The following is a 19621-nucleotide window of genomic DNA, read 5'->3' on the forward strand; positions in this document are numbered from 1 at the left end:
ATACCAGATAGTATTTTAGAGTATCAGTCCTTAAGTTCCAGTAAGGACTGAGTTATGATAAAAACTGAATAGAAATAGATACGGCTAAATAATTATTAGCAAGTGTTATGAAAATTATTTATAATTATAATCCTTACTGCATCTGTATTAAACTTTATCCTAAAAAGGCATTTCAAAATTCTAATTGGACTGTCCATATAAGCTTTTCTGCAACTGTCCAGAAGACTTACAGGGGGAAATCTTTCATTATTTTTCAAGAAATTAAATTTTCCTCTCTGGAATTAAATTTATTTCTGGGTTTGTAAACAGTAGCAGTCCTGGGGTATGAGATATTGCATTGGATGTAAAGTAGATTTTACATGTGTTACAAAATTTGACAAGTACATACTGTAACTTCTTTGCTTTGTACCCTGGTTCTAAGCAACATTTTAAAGTTAATTATAGAGTCATAAAGGTCTCTTTTTTCCCCCAAATATTTTAAAATCATTGTTAGAATTATTACTTGGATCTTGTTAAAGTGGCAATGGATGGGAATTACCACCCAAAGAATCTCAACTATATCCTTTGGGCATCACTGAACGTGAATGGCATCTATTATTTTATTTCTCTTCCACAGAGAAAATTTAAAAAGTCACACTGATAGGAAAGCTTTTGAATCCACTGAGAAGGTTAACTAAGGTGGAGGATTAATCTGTACAGTGAGACATGAAGATGTTGGTTACTGACAATAAGATGTCTTCAGTTAGTCAGATTTCAGTGTCTGGGGGCACAACAATGTATATGTATTAGTAGAATCATGAGTTGTTAAAAACTTTCCCACAAAAAATAAAGGAAGACCTATATAATCAAGACAAAAGTATTTCAGGAATCTCTAATAAAGAATGCTATAACCCATTGACTAGAAAAAAATATATTTACAAAATATAAAAAATGGGGCTAAAATTGTATCTCTACAGTGATTTAATCTCTACAGTGAAAACTTTAATAATATTATATTAAGTAAAAATATAGTAGTAGTTACTTTTGCTTGTTTAATATTTATTAATATATTTCATTGAAAAAGCATTTAAGATGACTTATATATACATTATAGGAGGACAAAAGAGAAATAAGTGAAAAACAGAGAAATAGCATAGAGGCAGGGCTAGGGTAAGATTAACACATAAGGATGACTAATATTTAAGCCTGTATAATCGCCAGATGACGCTCAAAAATTTGACTGAGCTTTCTACTGACAAATACAGAGAGGGCAACACAGCTGATGATAATTCACTGCATCGAGGTGGGAAAAGCAAACCAGTTGTGCAGAAGAGTTGTTTTTAATAACTGCCTCCTTAATGCAGACTTAGGGCACGCTACTGAAGAGCACCCTGGGAGAAGTCAAACTAGGTGGACATCAGTATAATGAGTTTTAAGTGACCTGACAGTCAGGTGCTCAAAAGATAAAATTGCACACATCTAAAGGAATGGATGATCTATATATTCTTTAGAGAATCATATTTTTTGAAGACAATTGTATTATTATATTTTTCAGACAACTACTTTAGAACTGTGGTATTGGATAAGACTCTTGAGAGTCCCCTGGACTGCAAGGAGATCAAACCAGTCAATCCTAAAGGAAATCAGTCCTGAATATTCACTGAAAGGACTGATGCTGAAGCTGAAACTCCAATACTTTGGCCACCTGATGCGAAGAACTGACTCATTGGAAAAGAACCTGATGCTGGGAAAGACTGAAGGTGGGAGGAGAAGGGGACGACAGAGGATGAGATGGTTGGATGGCATCACTGACTCAATGGCCATGAGTTTGAGTGAGCTCTGGGAGTTGGTGATGGACAGGGAGGCCTGGCGTGCTGCAGTCCATGGGGTCGCACAGAGTCGGACATGACTGAGCGACTGAGCTGAACTGATCACAGGGGAATGAGACTGACATGAATGGTCCAACAACAGCAAAAAATGGCCCAAACTGAAAAGTATTTTTCTTCCTGATTGGTAACCAGTATACTGCAGGCAAGAAAGAATACAAACATTAAATGCATTTTTCTATTTAGTTTTTGTAGAGTTTTCTTTCTCTCTTCATTCCCTCATTAAGTTCATCTTTTAAAGCCAGATAAAAACCCACTGTAAGATCCGCATTTCCTGGTTATGTTTCTAAGCATGGGCATTAAATACAGAAGTTTTGCACAGCAGTCATGTCCCCAAATAAAATGATGACCCATGCCACAGTGATCTGATATGGACACAGTTAATGGAATACAGAAAAAAACTATTACTGTCATAGGTTAGCATGATACTTCTATGAAATCTGCATTTTCCTTTTTTTATATCCATATTATTATTTTTGTTAAAACAGCACCTTGAATGTATCTTGAGTGTGGGAAGATCAGTATTTGTTCTCAGCTGACGAAAGATACCAATTTTCCATAAGCCACAAATACAAATGAACTGTAGATAGCCAATCAATAGGTCATTTCCTAAACATCAGGTTTTTGTGTAAGCATTCTAGATCCAGTATTTTTAAAAAGAAGAACATTCTTTCCCCCCCACAACACAACACAATAAGCTTTTTGTAGACTTTCACAGAGAAAGCAACTTTTTCAATTTTATATAACTCACATCTCTTCCTGACACAAAAGAACAGCCAAAAAGATGAGGGACAGCATGGGTCTTAGTGAAATATGGGAACTGTAAAACTCTTGTTTCTAATCTTTAAAAGTGAAATAGAGAAAATGCTGAGAATCGGCGATGATGCAAGCCTAAGACGCTGACATGTAGTATCTAACGTAATTATTAGAGAACATGTTTTGAAATTTTGGGAATAATCTTTGCCTGAATTTTAAACTTGCATTTTATATATCTAAGTCAGAACATTACATGTGCTTTATCACTGATGATATTTCACACTTTATTTCAGAATTGCATTTGACCAAAATATAGCAGTTCAAGATTTATCACCAGAGAGGAAATACCTGATTTAGAAAAGTGAATCTTACAAACTAAAATTATAGTTGAAGAAAGCAGTTCCTGAAAAAAGAATTTCATTAGAAAGTGAGTTTCTTAAGAAACTGAGACATAGCTCTGGACTTGACGGTATTTTCTCATGCCACACAGTGCAGAAAACAGCCTCATGGATGGTAATTAAAGTGCATAATTATATATTTAAAAAGAATATTATGTACTAACTTTAGAATAACTTATGCTTGTTTTATCATTTACTGTTTTACTTTGTGTACTTCTGTGTACACACTCATATATGTGTATACACATTATTTTTTCTCAATTATCTGGGTGGGTTACAAATGTCATACCCTTTAGAATATATTTCCTAACAATGAAGAAATTCTCCTATGTAACTACAGTAATCAAATTCACAAGAGTTTACACTTGTACGATACTCTTTTATCTTTCCATTTGTATGCCAATTTTGCCATTTATCCTTATGGCATTTTTACTTTCTAATACAAAATCCAATCCAGGGACTTCCCTCGTGGTCCAGTGCTTAAGATTCTGCACTTGTCATGCAGGGGACGCAGGTTCCATCCCTCATCAGGGAACTAAGATCCCACAATACTGTGTGGCGTGGCCAAAAAAATAAAACATTAAAAAAAAATTCAACCTATGATCACATAGGGAAATCTATTAAGATTTAGTAATTATTAATTCTTGTTTTCATACATTTTTGTAGATGTTTAAAAGAGATAACTTTATTTTGTATCTTTTACAAGGTAGTTTCATAAGGTAAAGAAGCTTGCCTGCAATGCGGGAGACCCAGGCTTGATCCCTGGGTGGGGAAGATCCCCTGGAGGAGGAAATGGCAACCCACTCCAGTATTCTGGCCTGGAGAATCCCACGGATGAAGGACCCTGGTGGACTACAGTCCACCGGGTCGCAAAGTGTTGGACACGACTGAGCGACAGACACTTTGAAGGTTGAAACTTCAGAATGACAACAGTGATTTTAACACGAAGTTCTATGACATTTCTAGTCAACTATCTTAGTAAATAGTAAAACATAAGACAATCATTAAAATATTCCAATTTAAGCTTACATATCTATCAGTAAATAACAGATATCCATTTGATTGTATTTTTAAAAGAAGTTTGCAATCCAGGAAAGAAGAAAACTCCTATCTCAATGCTTGCCTTCCTGTCATTTTCTTGTTAGACCTTGGAAGGTAATCTGAATTATAATTAAAATCAGTCAAGTTCTCAACTTGCTAGAAGCTCCAGTAAAAGATTTGATGAAGAGGCGATTGAAATCAGTGACAAAAGTGAAGTTTCTAAAATATTTGAGGCTTATATTTAACTATGATAATTTTCTTCCATACCCATTAGAGAATGTAGAATTAACTGCATACATTGTTGCTGATGGCTTAGAAATAGTTTACACAGCTGAACTGAGGGACTTAAAATTTAAAATCTATTTCTGACTAGTCTATCAATATGCATGAAATTCTGGATAAGCTGTTTAATTTTGATTTGTCTCAATTTATCTATTCCTAAAAGCAGAAAGAGTATTGTTTACCATATAGATATACTACTAGGATTTTATTAGACAGTTAACCTAGTGAAGTCATAATATGAAATGCATTGAAGAAGCACAAGTATTATTACAAACAGGAATCATAAACAAAAAGTTTTCTTAGGACAACAAAGAAAGAACATAACATTCAACCTATGGTTGCTACAGAGAAAAAGAAGAAAACACAGATAAGAAAAAGGAAAAAAATTAAAATCATTAATAATTCCACCATTCAGAAATAACCTGAAATCTATTTTTTCAGATCCTGTTTTCCCTATGCAAAACATACTTTTTTGTTTACAAAAATGCAATACTTTAATAACAGATAAATTAACCACAGTTCGATGCAATTACATTTAAAAATACTATACTGAAGATTCTTGTTCTGATAATCAGGTAACCCTTCCACTGGTAGCAATAATCAACCCTGGACAAAACATAACATACAAGTATTTGATGGCTCTGGAAAGCAACCAGAAGCAGGTATAAACCGGAGGAGATTAAACCCTTCAAAGCAGGGATCTGCACTGAATGGCTCTTGAGAGAATTCTCCTTTCTACATGGTGCCAGGTGGCTAGAATCCAAGCAAAAGACTGTAATTATTGGCTCAAAGTGTCAAGAAGATGGAATTCTAGGATGCCAGAACAGCTGGAAAGTAGGAAAGAAAATTCCTGAAAAAAGTAGCCAACCACAGAGGGGGGAAAGTTCCAAATATGTGTAAATTCCAAAGTTCCTTTCAAGTTTTTAGATGAATTTTGAACTATGTTTGCATGAAGAAGACTCCAAGGTGTTAGACAAAGGCTATGGATGGAAAGCTGAAACAGCCGAGCAGAGATTTAAGCAGCTATCCACCACGGAGAGACAGTTTAGAGTTTGAATCCTATCAAATTATAGAGGCTGGATAAATACTGTGGGCTTTTCCATTGAAACCCCGAAGGATTATTCCTTAGGAGTAATGGTGATGTCCCATGTCTAAGGGTTCATTCTAAAAATAAGGGCAAAATTGACTAACAAAGTACAAAACCAAGTCTGAAGAAGTTCAAGGTCATCCACCATCCATCCATAATTTACATGCCCACTACAAAAAAAGCCAAAAGAATAAGACAGAATCCCGAGAGACAGCAATTCATCATCCACAATATTTAACATGTAATAAAAACTTACTAGGTACACAAAGAAATAGGAAGATGTGAACCAAAGAAAGAGAAAAAAGGAAAACAATAGAAGCAGAAAGATGATCTGGACGTCAGAATCAGCAAACTAAGACTATAAATAGTCCAAGAACGTAGGTGGCACAGTGGTAAAGAATCTGCCTGCCAACGCAGGAGATGCAAGAGACATGGGTTTGATCCCTGGGTTGGGAAGATTCCCTGGAGTAGGAAATGGCAACTCACTCCAGTATTCTTGCCTAGAGTATCCCATGGGGAGAGGACCCTGGTGGGCTACAGTCCATGGGGTTGCAAAGAGTTAGACATGACTGAGTGCATGCATGCGCGCGCGCACGCACGCACACACACACACACACACACACACACACACACACAAGGACTTAAAGAGATGGACGTATTGAGTGAAAGATAACAGTGTTTAAGCAGACAAACAGAAACTTTAAAAAAGCACCAAGTGGAAAAACTAGAACTGTAAATTATAATATCTGAAAGGAAAATTCACTGGATGTACTTAATTGCCAACTGGAGAAGGCAGAAGAAAACTCCAGGAAACTTGAAAACTGATCAAATGGAATCAACAGAGCTAAAAAAAAAAAAAAAAAGAAGACTGGGAAAAATATAAACACAGCTTAAGTGACTTGTGAGACAATATAAAACCATTTAATTTATATGTAATTGGAGTCCCAGAGAAGAAAAAACAGAGAATAGGGCAGCAAAAATAAGTAAGTAATATCCATGAACCTCAAATTTTGTAGAAACACCAACTTATGTATCAAAGTCCAGCAAATGCTGAAAAGGATAAATGCAAAGGCTATCACATTAGGCGCATCATAGTAAGATCACTAAAATCCAAAGACAAAGAAAAACTTGAAAGTAGCCAGGGGAAAAAGGACATAATACATATAGCTGAACAATGATACAGATGATAGCCATCTTCTCATCAGAAACAATGGGGGCTAGATGACAATAAAATAATAATTAAAAACAAAGGGGAAAAGAACACCCTCACCAACCCAGAACTCGTCTTCCAATCAGAAAATATGCCTTGTAAAAATTAAGGTGAAATAAATGGATACACAAATTTGATAATATTCATAAAATGAATACTTAGTAATTAAAAAGAATGAACCAGTGATACATGTAACAACTTGGACTAATCTCAAAAAGAATATGTTAGGTGAAAAAAGTCAAACACAAAAGAATAGATGCCCTATATGCCATTTATATGAGTTTTTTTTTTTTTTTTTTTAAGTCCCTCAGTCGTGTCTGATTCTTTGTGATTCCATGGACTTTAGTCTGCCAGGCTCCTCTGTCCATGGAGTTCTCCAGGCAAGAATACTGGAGTGGGTAGCCATGCCCTTCTCCAGGGGATTGTCCAGACCCAGGGATTGAATCTGGGTCTCTTGCATTGCAGGCAGATTCTTTAACATTTGAGCCACAAGGGAAGCCCATATGAAATCTGGAACAGGTTAAAAAAATCTGTGGAAATATAAATTAAAATGGGCATCCCAATGCAGGAGACACAAGAGACATGGGTTTGATCCCTGGGCTGGGAAGACCCCCTGGAGTAAGAAATGGCACCGCACTCCAGTATTCTTGCCTGAAAAATTCCTTGGACAGAGGAGCCTTGGACAGAGTAGCCCTACAGTAAATGGGGGTCACAAAGAGTCAGATACGACTGAGCACATACTGGCAACTGAGATAATTAGTCTGTATCAGTTCTGTTCTTCTTCTACAGTCCTCAATGATTTAAAGTTTAAGACAAGAATATGTCTAAAATAACTAGATGGTGTTTGGTAACTACCTCAAATAGATAAACTCATCTAATAAATCATAGAGACCTCAGTCAAGTGTTACTGCTAACGAGACTACAGAATCACCTTATCTGCCTTAAGACGGTAGCATTTTAATTACGTATTCTTGGTGACTCTTTAAGCATGGAACTTATCATATCAACATGGTGTTGGGTTCAATATCTACAGGAAACAGTTCTGGTCTTTATGAACTTGTCGATGATAAAGACAGAGTAAGAGCACCTTTATCATTAGAGGATTTGCAGAGCTTCCAGAGAATGTTACAAATTATAGTCCCAAAAGGACAGTTCAGTAAAAATCCACCAGCCCTTTTTATTACATAGACTACTAATATGAGTCATTACATCCCAAGGCAGCAGAACTAATGGGCATATAATAATAATTTAAACTCTATGCCATTTTAACAGAATACATGACAATGAAGTAACAAAAACAGGCAATGCACATTATGTTTTTCAAGGAGAAAAAGGGACAAAACAGTATTTTTTATTCAAGTTGATCTAAAAGTATTTGATGTTCAAATAAATTTGGGTACCAAGCTATTCTTACTCAAAAGAAGTTTTAAATGACTCAAGTAATTAAGGAGCCTGGTCTGACAGAGCTAAATGAGTTAACATTCTTTATTCTCCTCTTGATTTTAGAAGAGGAAGAAATGGGAAGAAATAGTTCTGTCACTGGCTTTTCCTCCAAGTTGAAATGTTTACTCCATTAGATTAAAATCACTGACTTACACTTGTTTTTAATAATCAAGGTAACACTTCTCAGTAACACAGAATAAATCCAACTGTCTACTAAGGTATAGATTCTCAGTTGAAAAAATGATCTGAATTTCTGCCATCTTTTGTTATAGCCCCAACTATGGTCAAAGTTAGGAAACCATTACATGGAAAAATCTTCAGGAAATTTGCCGAACCCATTTAGGAAAATTATCAGATCAACTGTACGTTTACAACTTAACATGTTTTATGGTAAAGATGGTGCTCCACGTCTTTTGGTACAAACTGGCATCATGATTGTTGCATTTACTAACTAACTTAGAACTCAACCTTTCCAAAAGTTCATTTCATGGACCTCTGGCTGTTGATTTAAAGTTCTGTTAAAAGTTTTGGAAGGATCCTTACAGCAGCTTTTCTCAGAGGCATTAACGTGCCCTGTGACACAGACAAGGAGGATTTCAGGGTGTACCATCTCCCAAACATATCTGACCAATGCGCTTCTTTGGGCAGAGTTGCGTGGATTTTATTTCACAGAACACACTTTGGAATACTTTGGTCTAGAGGAAATATAGAGATGAACTAGAGTTGTAGCAGGGTGAAAAAAAAGGAGAGAAAAGAAGTTAGAAAGAGCAAATATTGCTTAAGTCACTTATCTCAGTGCTCGTTTCCTTAAATGTAAAATGCTATTTGCCAGCTGTAATCCTGAGCAAGTTCTTTAAATCCTCTTTCTTTTTTAATCTGTAAAAATGGGCTAAATAGCAACAGTACATTCACTGCAGTTTGTGATGAGAACTTAGGTTCATGTACATAAAATGCAAGGATAGTGCCCGGCACATGACGCTCCTTGAAAAATAGGACTGACTGTTACTGAGTGTTTTGATGTGATTAACATGAACTGGGTTTCCCTTGTGGCTCAGCTGGTAAAGAATCTGCCTGCAAGGCGGGAAACCGGGGTTCGATCCTTGGGTTGGGAAGATCCTCTGTAGAAGGGAAAGGCTACCCAGTCCAGTATTCTGGCCTGGAGAATTCCATGGACTGTATAGTCCATGGGGGTCGCAAAGAGTCGGACACGACTGAGCGACTTTCACTTCACCTGAACTGGATGCTTTTGTTTAAAATTTTATTTTTAATTGGAGGAGAATTACTATACAGTATAGTGATGGTTTCTGCCATACATCAACATGAATCAACCACAGGCATATATGTCCCCTCTCTCTTAAACCTCCCTCTTTACCACATGCCTCTAGGTTGTCACAGAACACCGGCTTTGGGTTCCCTGCACCATACAGCAAATTTCCACTGGCTATCTATTTTACATGTGGTAATATATATGTTTCAGTACTATTTTCTCAAGTCTTCCCATCCTCTCCCTCTCCCACTGTGACCAAAAATCTTTCTTTCGGTCTCAAAGAAAAAGACATTCGTTCTAGCCCATTCTCATAGTTTCACAGTTTATTTGCAACTGAAAGATTCTAAGAAGATCTGCTCATAATAAGCCTGTTTACCTTTACTGAACTCAGCATTTAGATTTGATGAAGAAACCTGTCAACCACGGGAGCATCTTGGCACTACTGGTTCCATAGAAAAATGCCATTTTTTGGTATAACACTTGATAACTTCTGGTTTATCTTCATATGCATTATCATATTCTGTCCTTATAACAATCTAGTGAGCTTAGTAATAGAGAAGTCAACATTCATAACTCACAGAAATGAAAACTGAGGCCCAGAGAGGTTATATCATGAACTGCCCAAAGTCACAAAACCGGCAAGTGGGCAGCGTCTGGACTCAAACTTGTGTTTCTGACTTTAGTGTCAGTATGCTGAGTATCTGAATGAATGAGTGACTCCGATTTTACGTTTTAAAATAATTCAGTTCAGTTCAGTAAACATGGATTGAGTTGCTCCTATATGCTATATACACTGTGCTAGGTGTGAGGATGAATAAATTAGACATGTTGGTCTTTGTCCTTGAAGAGCTTATCATTTAGTTGTATTCATAAAAATTAAAAAAAAAAACACAGGGAGGAAAAAAGAAAATTGGTGATTCTGAGTAGTTTTCTATGTAATGACCTTGAATGAAGAATTGATGCTTTTGAACTGTGGTGTTGGAGAAGACTCTTGAGAGTCCCTTGGACTGCAAAGAGATCCAACCAGTCCATCCTAAAGGAGATCAGTCCTGGGTGTTCATTGGAAGGACTGATGCTGAAGCTGAAACTCTAATCCTTTGGCCATCTGATGCGAAGAGCTGACTGATTGGAAAAGACCCTGATGCTGGGAAAGACTGAGGGCAGGAGTAGAAGGGGATGACAGAGGATGAGATGGCTGGATGGCATCACCGACTCGATGGACATGGGTTTGGGTGTACTCAGGGAGTTGGTGATGGACAGGGAGGCCTGGCGTGCTGCAGTCCATGGGATCGCAAAGAGTCGGACATGACTGAGCGACTGAACTGAACTGAACTGGATGCTTCTTGGCATCTATTTCCCCAGAGGCCACCAGAAGAGAGTTTATGGTGACCATAGAGAGGGCTTTGTGTAAGAGAGAAAATCTAGAGCGCTTCCCCTGTGATGAAGCTTGTGGTCCTCTCTATGCCTCTTCATAGTCACTGGTATGCTACCACACTGTAATGGGGAATGCTGAGGAAGCATTTGCTACAGTTTCTATAACTCCAGCTTGAAATACCTTCCCTTCTTTGTGCCTATTCTTCCTTCCACAACAAATCACAGAAACGCATTTTGTACTTTAGAATGCTTAGTTGTGAGACAATCACACTAAAGTGTATTTTTCCTCTCTTTGATGTCTTTATGTTTCTATTATATTGTCCTCGCTCCTTTTGGCATGCTCATGCTTCCTGAACTTTATTACTTATCTTAGCTATACATTGATTCTTAATATCTGTTTGCTCGTAGAATTACTTGAACACACCCTTGGCATAAGAACCCTCCATTTTTTTTTTTTTAATCAAATCCCTCCTTGATAACTGCAAAACTTTTATCATCATCACTTTGCTGTTTGGAAACTTTCCTTTCAAAAATCATTGATTAGTTTTCTAACTAAACGTGAGATCCATTTTTTTCTGTTCTAAAATGTGAGATCCATTTTTTCTGTTGCTAAAATACACCATCGATTACTTTCTCACTGACCTGTTAGCCACAGCTTCAGACTCAATCCTATCATCTGACTCCTTCCTTCCGTGTCTGCTTCCTCCTGAAAATATCTATTTGTAACTGTAGTGTTCTGGAGAACATAACGGATTTGTAGATATAACCCCTGGGTGAAATGTCTAACATTCTAGCTTTACGATTCTGTGTGGATCACCTTGCTGAGCCTCGGTTTGTTCATGTATAAAATGCAGATAATCACAGTACCTATTTCACAGCATTGTTCTTGATGGCTCTATGAGATGTTATGTGTGAAAGCACTTTATACATTTTAAAGTAAGATCCAAACAGAAATATTGTCTGCCAGTTTCAGATAAGATGAGATATTTGTGTTCTTCACTCTCTAGATATATTCCCTCTAAGAGCTTACTTTTCAGTTATATTATCATTTGCATATAAATGACTATGTATATATATATATAAGTGGAGACTGGCTTGAGCCAATTTATAGGACAGATTTACAGTTAAAATATATTAGCAATGGAAAACTAAATGCTTTGCCTCATATCCGTCCGTTTCCCTCACTTTTCTTGCTGTGTTCAGTGACTCTATCATTCTAAGTGTTTGAGTGTCTAAAACTGGCATCCTCTTTAAATATTCTCGACTTGATGTCTATAGTGGACTCTTGAGATTGCTTTTTTTTTTTCCGCTGCCCAGCATCTGGTTCTTCCACACCTTAGCGAAAACCACAGTGTGTAAGTAGTGGTGGGATATAGGTGGGAAGTTTCACCTTTTTCAACCAGTTACCAGCATATGAGGGAACGTGCAGGAAATGTGGTTGGACTAGTGTATTTTCATCACTTTTGGAGAAAACAACTCAGTCAGTGATGCCACACTGCTTGTGGTACAAAGAGAATGGGGCGTCCCAGTGGTGGCACTAGTGGTAAAGAACCCTCTTGCCAATGCAGGAGACATAAGACATGTGGGTTCGATCCCAGGCTTGGGAAGATCCCTTAGAGGAGGGCATGGCAACCCACCCCAGTATTCTTGCCTGGACGATCTCATGGACAATGGAGCCTGCCGGGCTAAAGTCTATGGGGTCACAGAGGCGGACGTGACTGAAATGACTTAGTATGCACGCATGCCTAAAGAGAACATGTTGTTTTCAGATAGTTTAATGAAGGGCAGTAGCAGGAGAAGGCAATGGCACCCCACTCCAGTACTCTTGCCTGGAAAATCCCAGGGATGGCGGAGCCTGGTGGGCTGCCGTCTATAGGGTCTCACAGAGTTGGACACGACTGAAGCGACTTAGCAGCAGCAGCAGCAGGATTAGGCAGGCTCGAAGTGTGCAAAAAAATTAGCTAAAGGAGCATCTCTGCTCCTTTATTTCCTGCCCAGTAACTCCCAATCTTTCACCCTGTTAAATGTATATCACAACACTTAGTAACATCTGAAATAATAATTTTTTTTTTTATTTACTAGCTTGTTTTTTTGCTTTTATGTTAACTGTCCATCTGCCTTGAGTGATATGCAAGCTCCTTCAAGGCAGAGGCTTTGCGGTGTGTGCTGCTGTGTCCATTTCAGTGCCTAGAACAGTGTCTGGCACACATCAGAAGTGCAATAAACATCTACTGATTGAATGACTGACTGGTAAAGTCTTCTGAATAGTGGGAGTTCAGTAACGGTGAATTTAAAAAAATGAGATACAGCTATTTGCTGAGTTAAGTACTTAACTTCAAATGTTTTCTTTTCCAGAGAAAGAAATATACTATTATGAAAAAATAAAAAAAAATTCTTTAAATGCTTTTTGAAAAATGTAGATGCAGAGTTCCAAATACTAAAAATGACAAGATAATGCAGGTTTTGCTTCTAACCTGCTGATAAGCCTGTTAGTCTCAGTAACCCAATCATTCCAGTAAAATGATCATAAAAAATATGATTGTTAAAAGCTTCTGAAAGTATAAGAAACATAATTTTTGCTGTGTATTTGGTTAAAAATGGAATTCAATACCACTTTATAGCTTCTGTATTAACAGGGTTCTCACTAAAAAGAGCTATTTCTAATCCACAGAAATAATTTTAAGGACTCGTGTAAAATTCACATTCATTTGGGAAAAGTATGGTAAAAAGAAGAAATAAGACACTGTTCATTATTTTGATTTTCAACGTATTTTCACATTTAAATAGAAACAAACACAAACAGAACACTCTACACATTTTTCTTTTGTTTCCCACCCAGAAAGAAAGACCAAAACTATCTGTAATACTATACAGCAGATTCTTTGAAATTCGTTCAGGGAGGCAGCTTTAGGCTGCTGTATAATCACTTATATGGTAGAAAAAAATCTTTAACGTTGGGAGATTCCTGTGTTTCCATAAGGCTTAGCAGGACTCTCTGTAAGGTCAGGGACAATGCACGTGTGTTTTCATTTTTTTACATCATCCCCTCTCCCAGCCAGGGGTTAGCTGACTATTTGCGTATGTCATGCCTCAGTAAGTGTGAACTGCAGATACGGGAAGATGAGCTTCTGTAAAAGGTATGACTTCCATATATAAGAGAGAAGACTGAGAATTTGATACAAGAGTAAGTTAACACTCTCCAATATCTGTAGATCTGAGATAAGATAAATGGAATATTGATACATACCGTAGCAACTGCGACCTCAGATCACAGTTAATAGTACCAATTCCCAACCAATATGTATCCTACTGACCTTGTTGGGAGGCTGCTACAGTCCTCTGAAAGAATGTGCTAGAAGCGGGAAGTCAGGGACATAGTTATGGTTGGCAAGATCAATGTTGCATTGAGCTACTAAACATCTACGAAGAAAGCTGGAGAGTAAGTTCCCTTGGGCCTTCCTGCTTATCTTCTAGAGGTGTCATATTTGATTTTCCATGAATTGTCTTATATTTTGTCAGAAATCAATAGAAAATAATGTAATGCAAATGAAAATGATGATTACTTCACAGTATACAGATGATAAATTGAAAAAAGAAATTAGTATCTTGTAGCCTAAGTACAATGTTGTCTTGAAGAAACAGGCTGAGGAATAATAACCTTAAAGGAGCTCCAAACATCTGTAGTCCAAACATTTTCTAAGTGCCTTGTATACACCAGACACATAGGCAGTGGGCGTATAAAGAAAAACAAAACACAGGGTTTATCCTTGAGATTACAGTTCCAATGACCCATTGAAAGGAATCTAAGACATACTTGCCTTATTCAAAACTGTACTTTATGATAAATGGTATTAAAATGAAATTTCAATGTTATATGAGAAGTTATATTTAGATACATCAATTCTGCCTATAATGAAAATGACACAGCATTACAAATTTCCCAATTGAACTGATAGACTATTTCTACTATACTGTACCTATAGAAAAGTAAACTAACATAGAGACTTTTCTGCTAAAACAATAGTAATTATGTTTGCTACATAATGTGCCCTATTTTCTTTAAAAAAATGTTTCTCAGTTTTTACAGAGTTTTATTAAATAAATGGCTATTATCTATACTAGGTTAGTATGAGGCTCCATTCTATTTGTTCTCTGTGAAGGTTGAATGATTTTCTATCCAATTTTCAGTTATGTTTCTTCATGTTTCTAATAGAGTACCAACTGTACTATAGCTTGTCTGGCATTTTAGTCAGGAACACAAACATGATCACTTAAGATTCCCATCACTGGTTTTACCTTTGGATTCTCTAACATTTAACTCCTGTCAAAAATGTGTTTGAGACAAATTCTATGTAAGAGATATGTTAACGGCACATTTAAATTATCCATTTTCCAGATCTTTCCATCTTTGGTTACAGTAAAGTTACAGTAAGTCATGGTAAAAATTAATGTTATCTCCTATTGAAATTTCATCATTAAGTCATGATTTAATGTTACCTTAGAGTTTTATTTTTATTGTACTGTATTACTTTTCTCCTCTCCCTGCTTATAGGCTTTTATTGATCATCAATAAAAAAGTTAACTATATCAAAAAAAGAAACTAAGAAAATAATCTCATTTCTAATTGCACTGGAAAAGGATAAAATACTTAGCAGTAAATTTAACAATAAGGTAAAAGATTTATACATTTAAAACTGTAGGACACTGAGGAAAGAAACTGGAGAATACACAAATCAATGGAGAGATATTCTGCGCTCACAGACTGGAAGAATGAATATCGCTAAAATGTCCATACCACTCAGAGCAATCTATGAATTCAATGAAATCCCTACCAAAACTTCAACGGCATTTTTCACAGAAACAGAACAATCCTAAAATGTGTACAGAACCACAAAAGACTCTGAATAGGCAAAGCAATCCTAAGAAAGAAGAACGAAGTTGGAGCCATCATACTTCCTGATTTAGAAATATATTGCAAACATACAGAAACCAAAGGAGTATGATATTAGCGTAATAATGGAAAAATAAACCAGCAGAAGAGAGACCCCAGAAACAAATCCATGCATATACAATAAAAATTTCTTTTTGACAGAGGAGCCAAGAATATACAATGGGGAAAGGATAGTCTCTTCAATAAATGGGTTGGGAAACTGCACAGACACAAGGAAATGAATGAGACTGCGCCTCTGTTTTATGCCATACATGAAAATCAGTTCAGTGGATTAAGACCTAGACCTGAATGTAAGACCTAGAACTGCAAGAAAACTTAGGGCGTAAGCTCCTAGACACTGGTCTTGGCAGTGATTTTATGGATTTGATAACAGAAGTGAAAGTAACAAAAGCAATCAACAAGGAGGACTAACTATATCAAACTAAAAAGCATCTTCACAGCACAGGAAACCATCAACAAAATGAAAAGGCAACCTATGAAATGGGAGAAAACGTTTGCAAGTCACATATCTCATAAAGGGTTAACATTCAAAATACATAAAAAACTCATAAATTTCAGAAAAAAACAAAAACACAGACATCCTGGAATGTGAAGTCAAGTGGGCCTTAGAAAGCATCACTACGAACAAAGCTAGTGGAGGTGATGGAATTCCAGTTGAGCTATTTCAAATCCTAAAAGATGACACTGTGAAAGTGCTGCACTCAATATGCTAGCAAATATGGAAAACCCAGCAGTGGCCACAGGACTGGAAAAGGTCAGTTTTCATTCCAATCCCAAAGAAAGGCAATGCCAAAGAATGCTCAAACTACCGCACAATTGCATTCATCTCACACGCTAGTAAAGCAATGCTTAAAATTCTCCAAGCTAGGCTTCAGCAATACGTGAACCGTGGACTTCCAGATGTTCAAGCTGGTTTTAGAAAAGGCAGAGGAATCAGAGATCAAATTGCCAACATCCGCTGGATCATCGAAAAAGCAAGAGAGTTCCAGAAAAACATCTATTTCTGCTTTATTGAGTATGCCAAAGCCTTTGACTGTGTGGATCACAATAAACTGTGGAAAATTCTGAAAGAGATGGGAATACCAGACCACCTGACCTGCCTTTTGAGAAACCTGTGTGCAGGTCAGGAAGCAACAGTTAGAACTGGACATGGAACAACAGACTGGTTCCAAGTAGGAAAAGGAGTACGTCAAGGCTGTATATTGTCACCTTGCTTATTTAACTTATATGCAGAGCACATCATGAGAAACGCTGGGCTGGAGGAAGCACAAACTGAAATCAAGATTGCCGGGAGAAATATCAATAACCTCAGATATGCAGATGACACCACCCTTATGGCAGAAAGTGAAGAAGAACTAAAGAGCCTCTTGATGAAAGTGAAAGTGGAGAGTGAAAAAGTTGGCTTAAAGCTCAACGTTCAGAAAACTAAGATCATGGCATCCAGTCCCATCACTTCATGGCAGATAGATGGGGAAACAGTGGAAACAGTGACAGACTTTATTTTTCTGGGCTCCAAAATCACTGCAGATGGTGACTGCAGCCATGAAATTAAAAGACACTTACTCCTTGGAAGGAAAGTTATGACCAACCTAGATAGCGTATTAAAAAGCAGAGTCATTACTTTGCCAACAAAGGTCCATCTAGTCAAGGCTATGGTTTTTCCAGTGGTCATGTATGGATGTGAGAGTTGGACGGTGAAGAAAGCTGAGCGCCGAAGAATTGATGCTTTTGAACTGTGGTGTTGGAGAAGACTCTTGAGGGTCCCTTGGACTGCAAGGAAATCCAACCAGTCCATCCTAAAGGAGATCAGTCCTGGGTGTTCATTGGAAGGACTGATGTTGAAGCTGAAACTCCAATACTTTGGCCACCTGATGCCAAGAGCTGACTCATTGGAAAAGACCCTGATGCTAGGAAAGATTGAGGGCAGGAGGAGAAGGGGACGACAGAGGATGAGATGGCTGGACGGCATCACCGACTTGATGGACATGGGTTTGGGTGTACTCAGGGAGTTGGTGATGGACAGGGAGGCCTGGTGTGCTGCAGCTCATGGTGTCGCAAAGAGTCGGACACGAGTGACTGAACTGAACTTATTAAAAATGGGTAGAGGAACGTAATAGACATTTTCCCAAAGTAGACAGATACATGAAAAGGTATTGTGAACAGAGACATGAAAAGGTACTCAATATAATCAAGGAGATGCAAATCAAAACCACAATGAGATATAATCTCCACATCTGTTAGAACAGCCATTTAATATAGTCCTAAAAACCCAAATATAGCCAAAGGAAATGAAAACAAGGTATTGAAGATTATCTGCACTTCTGTGAATACTGCAGCATTGTTCATAATAACCAAGATATGGAAATAACCTGTGTCCATCAATGAATGAAGGAAGGAGATGTGCTGCTTATATTGGAATACTACTTCAGCCATGAGAAAAAAGGAAATCCTACCATCTGTGACGACATGAATGGACCTTTAGGGTATTATGCTAACTGAAATAAGTCAGACAGGAAAAGACAAATACTGCCTGGTATCACTTACATGTGGAATCTAAAAAAGTCACCTCATAAAAACAGAGAAGAAAAGTGCTTGCCAGGGGCTGGGTGATAGAAGAAATAGAGAGAGGTTGGTAAAAGGGTACAGACTTTTAGGATGAATAGGTAGGATGTATTAATATAACATGGTGACTATAATAGCTGATAACACGGAGTTGTGTAATTGACATTTGCCAAGAGAGTCTAACAAATACTCTCATAAAGAAAGAGAAAAAAAGATATTTATGGTGATGGATAGGTTAATCAACTAGGTAGGAGGAATTCTTTCACTATGTATATGTAAATTAAATCATCACATTGTACACCTTAAATATCTTACAATTTGATTTGTCAATTATACCTCAATAAAGCTAAAAAAATTGAAATGCTAACTGTATTTTTGTATAATATTTTCACAGAATATGTGGCCTGCGATGTTAGTCAGTGCTCCTTGGATAAGAATCCATGTCATTTCATTTTATTTTAATTTCAACCAACATTTTTTTCCCAGGAGCTGAGGATGTGATGGTTAACAAGACAGATGAGCTCAATGACTTCTAGGAGTATACAGTATAATATGGAAGCAGACACCAAGCAAGTAACTTTACAAATAATTGCATGTTTACAAATAAATACTATGTGATGATTTCTTTGGTATTTATTACAAGCTAAATATCTTTTCAGGTGGTTATTCAGATGTACGCTTTTGCCTTTCAAGTGAGGAAGATATAGTTAGTTACTATTTCCTTTTTTGACTTGAGTAAAATTCCATGATAAATTAAAACAGCTTCTGAACTTATACAAACCTTTATTTTAACTGTTAAGTCATATGTGTCTTATTTCCTGCAAGGTGACCGAGGAAATAGAGAGGGACAGAGTATGGGGAGGGGACAAAGCTACAAGTCACAAACAGAAATAATCATGTCTTCTTTAAGTTTTATTTTCAGAATTGTTCTGTATATCCACTGTTCTATAAAATAGTATAAAATTATTTTAGGAGTTTCAACTTGGAGTTGTCTCTAAAACCTGTGATGCCAGAGGGAAAAAAAAGGGGGGGGGGATATTAATTGCCTTTAGCCCCATGACAGAAATAAGGGATTGATTAAATTTTCATTGAAGTACCATAGTACATTCCATGTTAAAAAAAGCAGAATTTCATAATCTTTTGAAACTCTGCACTACTTTAATGGTACTTCTAATAGTGCCTAACACTTGGAAGAATGCCACAGTTTGGCTCCTATAAAGTGGTTTTTGACAGCAAATGTGCAGGAACCAGAATCTCTACTGAAACTTGAATCTGAGCCACTTAGACATCATGATGTTGCCCAAATGTGAAGTGGTTTCCATTGGCAATACCATAATATCTTCTCACTGATGCAAGAAGCTTGAGTTTGGGGGATATTTAGCTAC

The 19621-nt window shown here is 37.1% G+C and overlaps 1 protein-coding gene across 9 annotated transcripts in view; it reads right to left on the minus strand.

Annotated features, from left to right (window-relative positions):
• ARB2A (ARB2 cotranscriptional regulator A) overlaps positions 1 to 19621 on the minus strand; it is a 424113-nt gene that overhangs the window by 44923 nt on the left and 359569 nt on the right. The window lies entirely within an intron of this gene.

Source organism: Giraffa tippelskirchi, chromosome 6, assembly GCF_054371585.1.
Source record: "Giraffa tippelskirchi isolate mGirTip1 chromosome 6, T2T-mGirTip1v1.2.pri, whole genome shotgun sequence".
NCBI classification, from domain to species: domain Eukaryota; kingdom Metazoa; phylum Chordata; class Mammalia; order Artiodactyla; family Giraffidae; genus Giraffa; species Giraffa tippelskirchi.